At 38.7% G+C, this 11,631-nt stretch overlaps 2 non-coding genes across 2 annotated transcripts; one reads left to right on the forward strand and one right to left on the reverse strand.

Annotated features, from left to right (window-relative positions):
* Nucleotides 1-255: 255 nt before the first annotated feature.
* Nucleotides 256-363, forward strand: LOC112732194 (small nucleolar RNA R71). The gene has a single exon (XR_003167930.1). It is a non-coding gene; the product is annotated as a small nucleolar RNA R71 (small nucleolar RNA).
* Nucleotides 364-11,208: 10,845 nt separating this feature from the next.
* LOC112731943 (small nucleolar RNA R71) lies at nucleotides 11,209-11,316 on the reverse strand. The gene has a single exon (XR_003167691.1). It is a non-coding gene; the product is annotated as a small nucleolar RNA R71 (small nucleolar RNA).
* Nucleotides 11,317-11,631: the final 315 nt, after the last annotated feature.

Below are 11,631 nucleotides of genomic sequence, written 5' to 3' on the forward strand. Positions count from 1 at the left end.
CAGTAGGTTGGTCATCTCACATATACTCTGTGTGAGAGCAGTAGTCTCAATGCTAGAGGAAACCTCTACAACAGCCTTGGAATGGTTGTTCCTGTGTCTGTGATTCCGGGTGGACTCAGCTAGATCGCTGATCAGTTGCCACGCCTCATCTGCTGTCTTGTACTTTTTCAGAGACCCATTACTAGCACCATCCAATGTGGTCTTATCCTGAGGCTTCATGCCTTGTGTGAAGTAGCTGATCAATACCAACTTATCAATCATGTGGTGGGGGCATGCATCCAGCAGACTCTTGAAGCGCTCCCAGTACTCATAAGGGGTTTCTGATTCACCTTGGATGATGCATGAAATCTCCTTTCTTAGTCTGTCTGTAACTTCAGCCGGAAAGTATTTTTCCAAGAATTCTCTCCTGAGCATGTCCCAGTTGGTAACAGTTGCTTCAGGTTGGGAGTAATACCACTCCCTCGCCTTTCCCTCAAGAGAAAATGGGAAAGCGATTAGCAGAACAGGCTGTCTGAAAATTCCTGAGGTGCTTTATAGGCTCCTGAGCAGGTAAGCCATGAAACTTAGGTATCAAGTTGATTAGCACAGTCTTCAGTTCAAAATCTGCAGCCAGATTTGGGTGACGCGCTTGATACGGTTGCAAATTAAAGTCTGGGGCTCCTGCCTCCTGGAGAGTAATCCTCTTGGGTGCTACCATGTTACCTGCATGTAAATCAACTGAATCAGTAGTAGAGGAGCTTGTTTCTTCCTAAATTGGCAGTTCAGATTCACTCTCAGATAAGACTGGTGAATTGGCAACAACCACTTCACCACCCTCAGAGGCTAGCCGACGCCGAGCTCGCCTAATACATGAAAGAGTTCTTTCATATTCAGGATCAAATGCGGCTAAGCTCAGATCAGGTAGTGAACGCGTCATTCAATAAAAGAAACATATAGCTCATGGTAATAAAACAAAATAAAATAAAATGCAAATAAATAAATTCCAACCAATAAATTAGCACACTATTGCAACTCCCCGGCAACGACGCCAAAAATTGACGCGGCGGAAATTGGCCGGTTAAGAAATTAATAATAGAAATGCGTTGCAAGTACAGTTCTTAACCAGCAAAAATCCGCTTGTCAATTTAGAAGAGTTATCACAGATTTAAGAATAAGATTATTGGGAGTATGAATCCCAGGTCGTCTCCCAACGAGTTGACAAAAGAGTGCAGCTTATTGGTCAGAGGTTTTCCCAGAAATTATGAGTTTGAGAAATAGGAAAATAAATAATTGTAAAATTAAACAACAGAAATTAATGAGAGAATTTATATAATTAAATTAAAAGCCTTGATCGGGAGAAGATTAATTGGAATTTCTATCCTTGTTGGAATTTTCCAAGTTTAATAATAAAAGGTAGTTGCTCTACTTGGTCATCCCTTAATTAATAAGGGAAAGTCAAGTAACTAACTAACCAACTATATCACAGATCCTAATCCTTTCCTAAGGAAGGATTAGAGTAAGAGACTAGAGTTGTCAGTCATCAACTACCCATTAGGATTAACACTTGAGTATTTCAACTCAAGGTTCTCCTTTTAATCAACTCCCAATCAAGTTAGGAAACTACTCCATTATCATGAATATAAACTTCACAGAATTAAAAAGGGAATAAAAGGAAAACATGATAGACAATAATTAAAAATCAATTAAAAATAAAAAGGTTCTTGTATTAATAAATCCCAAAATACAACATACTTATCCAAACAGGGTCAATGGGCAGTAAAAAGAAAGGGAATTAAGAAAACAAACTAGAATAATGAAACTTTTACGGAGGTAATGATCCTTCTCAGTATCCAAAAGCAAAAGCAATAAACTATAAAACTATGAATGTGAAGAACCCTAGAGGAAGGAGTAGAATTCTCTCTAAGATTCAAAAACTAAACTAAAACTATGCGTAATGTGAATGTGTGAATGTCTCTGAATGTATGTTGAGTCTCTGCATGTTTCCTGGCTCTATTCTGTGTTTCTGGGCTGAAAATTGGGTCAAAACTCGGCCCGAAATCGCCCCCAGCGTTTTCTGTTATTTCTGCAGATCGCGCATATCACGCGTACGCGTCAGTCACGCGTACGCATCGTTTGACGATTTTCCTTGCCATGCGTGCGTGTCAGGCACGCGCTCGCGTCATTGTGCAGATTCACTTCCACGCGTACGCGTCGGGAACGCACACATGTCACTATGCAGAATTCCAATTTGCGCGCACGCGTGAGCCATGCGTGCGCGTCGCTTCTCGCTGGTTGTCTCCTTTATTTCTTGTGCTCCTTCCATTTTTGCAAGCTTCCTCTCCATCCTCTAAGCCATTCCTTGTCCTTTAAAGCCTGAAAACACTGAACACACAGATCACGATATCAAATAGTATGAGAGGACATTAAGAATACACAATTTAAAGGCTCAAGAAGTAGGTTTTCAATCATAGAGCATAATTAGGAAGGAATTGTAAAATCATGCAAATATTATGAATAAGTGAGTAAAGAGTTGATAAAAACCACTCAATTAGTACAAGATAAACCACAAAATAGTGGTTTATCAAACTCCCCACACTTAAACATTAGCATGTCCTCATGCTTAGCTCAAGGAGATAAAATAAATGAGTAGGAAAAAGTAAGACTCATGCAATGCAACCTATGAAGGCAACTATATGCTAAGATATTTCTATCTACTTGGTTAACAGTAAATAAGTTCTCCAATACAAAAGTAATTTAGATTCCACTAATTCAACTCATACAGTAAAGACAAGTAAACTTGTAAGAAGATAGCTCATGAAAGCAAGAAACTTAGAATCAAGCATTGAACTCATACTGATAGTATATGTGCACTCTAATCACTCAAGTGTATAGGGTAATTGATAAACCACTATTTTATGGTTTATCTTGTGTTTTATTGAGTGGTTTCATCAAGTCATCACCCACTTATTCATACTAATTGGATGATTTTACATTTTCCTTCCTAGTTTTATTCTATGGTTGAAAACTTGCTTCCTAAGAGATCTTTAATTAGTATATTTTTCTCCTTTAAACCATTCGATGCCGTGATCTGTGTGTTAAGTGTTTCAGGCTTTATAGGGTAGGAATGGCTTAGAGAATGGAGAGGAAGCTTATCAAAATAGAAGGAACACAAGAAACTAAGGAGATGATCAGTGAACACCGACGCGCGCGCATGGCTCACGCGAGCGCGCAGAACAGAGAAAATTGCAGCGACGCGTGCACGTGCCTAACGCGTATGCGTGGACTGGAGTCTGCATGAATGACGCGCACGTGTGACTGACGCGTACGCGTGACCTGCGCGATCTGCAAAATTAACAAAAAATGTTGGGGGGCAACCCTTAGTTTTTATTGCTTTAATTTATAATTATTTAATTACTCATTATCCAAACTCAACTCTCTTGGAATTTCCTAATTTATAAAATAGCACCATTTCTTGCAACTCGTTGGGAGACGACCTGGGACTCATACTCCCAGTATTTTTCTATTCTAAATTTTTGTGACACTCTTCTAAATTGGTTAGGCAAATTTTAGCTGGTTAAGAGCTATACTCGCAACGCTGTTCTATTATATTATAATCTCTTAATTGGCCTAACTTTTATCACGCACCAGTTTTTGGTGCCGTTGCCGGGGAGTTGCAATTGTGTGCTAGATTATTAATTAGTGTACATATTTTTATTTTTTTATTTGCATATTTTAATTTTATTTTTTTACCATGAGCTATATGTTTTTTTCATTGAATGACACGTTCAGTGCCTGATCCGAGTTTAGCCTCATTTGATCCTGAAATTGAAAGAACTATTTCACATATTAGGCGAGCTCGACGTCGGTTAGCCTTTGAGGGTGAATCTGAACCGCCATCTGAGAGCGAAACAAGCTCTTTTACTACTGATTCAGTTGATTCACGTGCAGATAGAATGGCAGCACCTAGGAGGATTACTCTCTAGGAAGCTGGAGCCCCAGATTTTACAATGTAGCCGTATCAAGTGCATCATCCAACTCTGGCTGCAGATTTTGAACTGAAGACTGCACTAATAAACTAAATGCCCAAGTTTCATGGCTTACCTGCTCAGGAGCCCATCAAGCACCACAGGGATTTTCAGACAGCCTGTTCTACTGTTTGATGTCAGGGTGCTAATGAAACTTCTATTCTGTTAACTGCCTTCCCGTTTTCTCTTGAGGGAAAGGCAAGGGAGTGGTACTACTCCCAACCTTAAGTGACTGTTACTAACTGGGATACGCTCAGAAGAGAATTTCTGGAAAAATAATTTCCAGCTAAAGTTACAGACAGACTAAGGAAAGAGATCTCATGCATTGTTCAAGGAGAAATTCTCTATGAGTACTGGGAGCATTTTAAGAACCTTCTAGATGCATGCCCCTATCACATGATTGACAGGCTAGTATTGATCAGCTATTTCACTCAAGGCATGAAGCCTCGGGATAAGACTACACTAGATGGTGCTAGTAATGGTTCTCTGAAAAAGTACAAGACCGCAGATGAAGCATGGCAACTAATCAGCGACTTAGCTGAGTCCACCAGGAATCACAGGCACAGGAATAGCCACTTTAAAGCTGTTGCAGAAATTTTCTCTAGTACTGAGACTACTGCTCTTACACAGAGTATATGTGAAATGACCAACCTACTGAAGCAATTATAGTTGAATCAACAACAACAAGCTCAGCCTTTCCCACCACAGCAAAGCCAACAGTTAGTCCCTCAAAGAGTATGCGGCATATGTGCTGATTATAGTCATTATACTGATGAATGCCCGCAGCTCCAACAAGAAGACAATACTGTGGCAACCACTCATAACTTCTATGACCGCCCAAATCAAGGATACAATCAACAAGGCGGCAACTATAACCAAGGATGGCAGGACAACTCCAACCAAGGTTGGAGGGATAATTCCAACCATGGCTGGAGGGACAACTATAACAGAGGAGGCAGAGACAACAATGGAAACCAGAGGTGGAATAACAACAACAGACAGCAGAACCAGAACCAACCTTATAGAACTCCTCACTTACGGTAATCACAAGGACCCCAGCACAACCAACAACAGGTCCCTCAGATCACTTATCCCACTTCCTCATCAAACGACGAGATGCTTCGTTCTCTTGCACAAGGACAACAAGACATGCAGACTACACTGAACTCTACTCTAAATGGTCTGAATGCCACTTTACAAGCTCTCGCCGCCCGGATAGATTCATTACCTACTTCCACTAACCAGCCTTTAAACTCCAGTGGAATTCCTTCTCAACCCTTACCTAACCCCAAGGGTGGCATCAACGCCATCACTTTGAGGTCCGAAACCACATTGCAGGAGAAGAACCAAGAGGAGCCAAGCCCACAGGTACACGCCCCAGCTGAGGATGTAATAGAAGTGGAAGATGCTGAAGAGGAAGAGGAAGTGCAAGACATTGTTGAAGAAGAAGTAGCTCAGCAAAGAAATGGAGCACCAAAGGATGCAGAAGCTGAAAATGGCGCCATTCCTATCCCATTTCCACATCTTGCAAGGAAGTCTAGAAAGCAGATGAAATTTGATCCCAAAATGGTAGAAATTTTCAAAAAGGTTGAGGTAACTGTTCCCCTTTTTTATGTTATTCAGCAAGTACCTAAATATGAAAAGTTTTTGAAAGATTTATGCATACATAAAGATAAAATCAATGAGTTAGAAACTATTCCTTTAGGTAATTCTATATCTGCTTTAATGGGAGGTATACCTGAAAAATGTAGTGATCCAAGTCCATGCATGGTTAACTATACCATTGGAGGTGTAATATTTTCTGATTGCATGTGTGACTTAGGAGCGTGTGTTAGTATAATGCCATTGTCTATATATGATACCTTAAGGCTCCCTCCCTTAAAAAGGTTGGCAGCTCATTTTGTGTTAGCAGATAAAAGCATTATTACAGTAATTGGAATTGCTGAAGATGTATTAGTGAGCATTACGGGGCTCACATTTTCTATTGACTTCTATATCCTGGAAATGCCCACTAATGACTCAGGAAGACCATCATCAATCATGTTTGGAAGACCATTCCTGAAGACCTCGAAGTTCAAGCTGGACGCATTCTCAGGAACTTACTCCTTTGAGATAGATGGCAGAACAGTAAGTTTCAGTTTAAATGAAGCTATGAAGCACCCTCCGAAAGATCATTCTATCTTTTAGTGTGACATCATTGATGAAACTGTAGCTGAACTTCACCAAGAAGAATTAGAAGAGAAGCACATGGAGCAAGGTCCAAGTGTGGGGACACCCTCTGAACATAATAAAGACACCTTACCATTACCACTAGTCCCGGATGATCCAGAACCTAGCCATGAGAAGAAATTGGAATTGAAGCCCTTTCCTCCACACCTCAAGTATGCTTACCTTGAGGATAATCAGAAGTTTCCAGTTATCATTGCAAGGGAACTCACTTCTCACAAGGAGGAACAACTGCTCAGTGTGCTGAAAAAGCACAAGAAAGTAATTGGGTGGAGCTTGACGGATATAGTAGGTATCAATCCTCAAGTTTATGAGCACAGAATATATTTAGAAGAGGAATCAAAACCCGTCCATCAACCCCAAAGAAGATTAAATCCCACCATCTTAGAAGTTGTCAAGAAAGAAGTAACCAGGCTACTTGAAGCAGATATCATTTACCCAATCTCAGACAGTGAATGGGTCAGTCCAGTACAAGTGGTGCCCAAGAAGTCTGGAGTCACAACAATAAAGAATGAGCATGGAGAGCTCCTGACAACTAGGGTGCAGAATTCATGGAGGGTTTGCATTGACTATAGGCGTCTCAACCAAGCTACTCACAAGGATCATTACCCCTTGCCATTTATTGATCAGATGCTCGATCGCCTGTCAGGTAAATCCCATTATTGCTTTTTAGATGGTAATACAGGCTACTTTCAAATTCATATAGCTCCTGAAGATCAGGAGAAGACCACTTTTACATGTCCCTTTGGAACGTATGCATACAAAAGGATGCCTTTTGGCTTATGTAATTGATGAGCGGATAATTTATACGCTTTTTGGCATTGTTTTTAGTATATTTTTAGTAGGATCTAGTTACTTTTAGGGATGTTTTCATTAGTTTTTATGTTAAATTCACATTTCTGGACTTTACTATGAGTTTCTGTGATTTCAGGTATTTTCTGGCTGAAATTGAGGGACTTGAGCAGAAATCAGATTCAGAGGTTGAAGAAGGACTGCTGATGCTGTTGGATTCTGACCTCCCTACACTCAAAGTGGATTTTCTGGAGCTACAGAACTCGAAATGGCGCGCTTCTAATTGCGTTGGAAAGTAGACATCCAGGGCTTTCCAGCAATAGATAATAGTCCATACTTTGGCCAAGAATAGATGACGTAAACTGGCGTTCAACGCCAGCTTTCTGCCCAAATCTGGCGTCCAGCGCCAGAAAAGGAGCCAAAACCAGAGTTGAACGCCCAAACTGGCACAAAAGCTGGCGTTCAACTCCAAGAAGGACCTCTACACGTGCAACACTCAAGCTCAGCCCAAGCACACACCAAGTGGGCCCCGGAAGTGGATTTATGCATCAATTACTTACTTCTGTAAACCCTAGTAGCTAGTTTATTATAAATAGGACCTTTTACTATTGTATTAGACATCTTTGATCAGTTGTATGCGATCTTTGATCAGTTGTATGCTATCTTAGATCATGTTTGAGGGCTGGCCTCTCGGCCATGCCTGGACTTTCACTTTTGTATTTTTAACGGTAGAGTTTCTACACTCCATAGATTAAGGTGTGGAGCTCTGCTGTTCCTCAAAGATTAATGCAAAGTACTACTGTTTTCTATTCAATTCATCTTATTTCGCTTCTAAGATATTCATTCGCACTTCAACCTGAATGTGATGAACGTGACAATCATCATCATTCCCTATGAACGCGTGCCTGACAACCACTTCCGTTCTACCTTCGACTGAATGAGTATCTCTTAGATCTCTTAATCAGAATCTTCGTGGTGTAAGCTAGAATGATGGCGGCATTCAAGAGAATCCGGAAAGTCTAAACCTTGTCTGTGGTATTCTGAGTAGGATTCAATGATTGAATGACTGTGACGAGCTTCAAACTCGCGATTGCTGGGCGTAGTGACAGACGCAAAAGGATAGTAAATCCTATTCCAGCATGATCGAGAACCGACAGATGAATAGCCGTGCCGTGACATGGTGCGTTGATAATTTTCACTGAGAGGATAAGATGAAACCATTAACAAAGGTGATGCCTCCAGATGATTAGCCGTGCCGTGACAGGGCATTGGATCATTTTCCCGAGAGATGACCGAAAGTAGCCATTGACAGTGGTGATGTATCACATAAAGCCAGCCATGGAAAGGAGTAAGACTGATTGGATGAAGATAGCAGGAAAGCAGAGGTTCAGAGGAACGAAAGCATCTCTATTCGCTTATCTGAAATTCTCACCAATGATTTACATAATTATTTCTATCCCTATTTTATTATATTATTTTCGAAAACTCCATAACCATTTGATATCCGCCTGACTGAGATTTACAAGGTGACCATAGCTTGCTTCATACCAACAATCTCCGTGGGATTCGACCCTTACTCACGTAAGGTATTACTTGGACGACCTAGTGCACTTGCTGGTTAGTTATGCGAAGTTGTGAAGATATGTTTAGACCATGGTTCTGTGCATCCGTTTTTGGTGCCATTGCCGGGGAATCAATTTCGAACAACAATTCACAACCTGAGTAGCAATTTCGCATACCAAGTTTTTGCCGCCGTTGCCGGGGATTGTTCGAGTATGGACAACTGACGGTTCATCCTGTTGCTCAGATTAGGTAATTTTCTTTTTGTTTTCTTTTCAAAAATTTTTCAAAAATATTTCAAAAATTTCTCATCTGTTTTCAAAAAAAAAAATTTATTCAAAATTTTTAAAGAATGAATTCTAGTGTTTCATGAAGCATGTGAAGCCTGGCTGGCTGTAAAGCCATGTCTAAATTCATTTGGACTGAGGCTTGCAATTTGTTATCAAGAGCAAGCTAGTTGTTGCTAATCCCCTTGCTGCTGTTCCTGAATTACATGCTGAAGCTTGGCTGGCCATTGGCCATGTTTAGTGTTTTGGACCGAAGCTTTCATTGAAAGCTTGGCTGGCTAGTGAGCCATGTCTAATTCCTGGACTGAAGCTTTAGACTAAGAATGCAAGATTCCTAGAATTCATGTTAAAAATTTTGGAATCCTTATTTTTTCTTTTTCATATAATTTTCAAAAAAATCCAAAAAAATTAGAAAATCATAAAAATCAAAAATATTTTTTGTTTCTTGTTTGAGTCATGAGTCATGTTATAAGTTTGGTGTCATTTGCATGTGCATCTTGCATTTTTCGAAAATTCTCATACATTCATAGTGTTCTTCATGATCTTCAAGTTGTTCTTGGTAAGTCTTCTTGTTTGATCTTTGCATTTGCATATTTTGTGTCTTTTCTTGTTTTTCATATGCATTCTTGAATTCTTAGTGTCTAAGCATTAAAGAATTCTAAGTTTGGTGTCTTGCATGTTTTCCTTGCATTAAAAATTTTTCAAAATTGTGTTCTTGATGTTCATCATGATCTTCATAGTGTTCTTGGTGTTCATCTTGACATTCATAGCATTCTTGAATGCATCACATGTTTTGATCTAAAATTCTCATGCATTGCATCATTTTTCTTGTTTTTCTCTCTCTTCATAAAAAAATTCAAAAATAAAAAATATCTTTCCCTTTTTCTCTCATCAAATTCGAAAATTTGGATTGACTTTTTCAAAATTTTTTAAAATCAAGTTGTTTCTTATGAGTCAAATCAAATTTTCAATTTGAAAATCTTATCTTTTTCAAAATCTTTTTCAAAAATCAAATCTTTTTCATTTTTCTTAGTTATTTTCGAAAATTATAAAAATATTTTTCAAAAATCTTTTTCTTATTTTTATATCAAATTTTCGAAAATAACATCACCAATTAATGTTTTGATCCAAAAATTTCAAGTTTGTTACTTACTTGTTAAGAAAGTTTTAAACTTTAAGTTCTAGAATCATATCTTGTGATTTCTTGTGAATCAAGTCATTAATTGTGATTTTAAAAAAAATCAAATCTTTTTCAAAAGCTAATTTCAATCATATCTTTTCAAAAATATCTTCTCATCTTATCTTTTTCAAAAATTTGATTTCAAAATATCTTTTCTAACTTCCTAACTTCTTATCTTTTCAAAATTTGTTCCAACTAACTAACTAACTTTTTGTTTGTTTCCTAACTTTTTCAAAACTACCTAACTAACTCTCTCTCTCTCTAATTTTCGAAAATATCTTCCCTCCTTTTCAAAAATTTCTTTTTTATTAACTAATTATTTTTATTTTTGATTTTAAAATTTTTCGAAAAAAATACTAACCTTTTTCAAAAACTATTTTCGAAAATCACTAACTCTTTTTCAAAAATTATTTTCGAAAATTCTCCCTCTCCCATCTTATTCTATTTATTTATTCATTTACTAACATCTCATCTCACATCTCTGCCCTCCTCACAGTTGTGTTTCTTTCTTTACATCATATTCTTTGTCTCCCTCTTTTCTTCCACTCACAAAGGGATCCCTATACTGTGGTATAAAGGATCCATATTATTATTATTATTTTTTCTGTGCCCTCTTCTTTGTCATATGAGCAGGAGCAAGGACAAGAATATTCTTGTTGAAGCAGATCCAGAACCTGAAAGGACTCTGAAGAGAAAATTAAGAGAAGCTAAATTACAACAATCCAGAGATAACCTTTCAGAAATTTTCGAACAGGAAGAGGAGATGGCAGCCGAAAATAATAATAATGCAAGGAGGATGCTTGGTGACTTTACTGCACCTAATTCCAATTTACATGGAAGAAGCATCTCCATTCCTGCCATTGGAGCAAACAACTTTGAGCTGAAACCTCAATTAGTTTCTCTGATGCAGCAGAACTGCAAGTTTCATGGACTTCCATCTGAAGATCCTTTTCAGTTTTTAACTGAATTCTTGCAGATATGTGATACTGTTAAGACTAATGGAGTAGATCCTGAAGTTTACAGGCTCATGCTTTTCCCTTTTGATGTAAGAGACAGAGCTAGAGTATGGTTGGACTCTCAACCTAAGGATAGCCTGAACTCTTGGGATAAGCTGGTCAAGGCTTTCCTAGCCAAGTTCTTTCCTCCTCAAAAGCTGAGCAAGCTTAGAGTGGATGTTTAAACCTTCAGACAGAAAGAAGGTGAATCCCTCTATGGAGCTTGGGAGAGATACAAAGGACTGACCAAAAAGTGTCCTTCTGACATGCTTTCAGAATGGACCATCCTGGATATTTTCTATGATGGTCTGTCTGAGTTATCTAAGATGTCATTGGATACCTCTATAGGTGGATCCATTCACCTGAAGAAAACGCCTACAGAAGCTCAAGAACTCATTGACATGGTTGCAAATAACCAGTTCATGTACACTTCTGAAAGGAATCCTGTGAATAATGGGACGCCTATGAAGAAGGGAGTTCTTGAGATTGATACTCTGAATGCCATACTGGCTCAGAATAAAATATTGACTCAGCAAGTCAATATGATTTCTCAGAGTCTGAATGGAATGCAAGCTGCATCCAACAGT

Source organism: Arachis hypogaea, chromosome 12, assembly GCF_003086295.3.
Source record: "Arachis hypogaea cultivar Tifrunner chromosome 12, arahy.Tifrunner.gnm2.J5K5, whole genome shotgun sequence".
Classification (NCBI taxonomy): domain Eukaryota; kingdom Viridiplantae; phylum Streptophyta; class Magnoliopsida; order Fabales; family Fabaceae; genus Arachis; species Arachis hypogaea.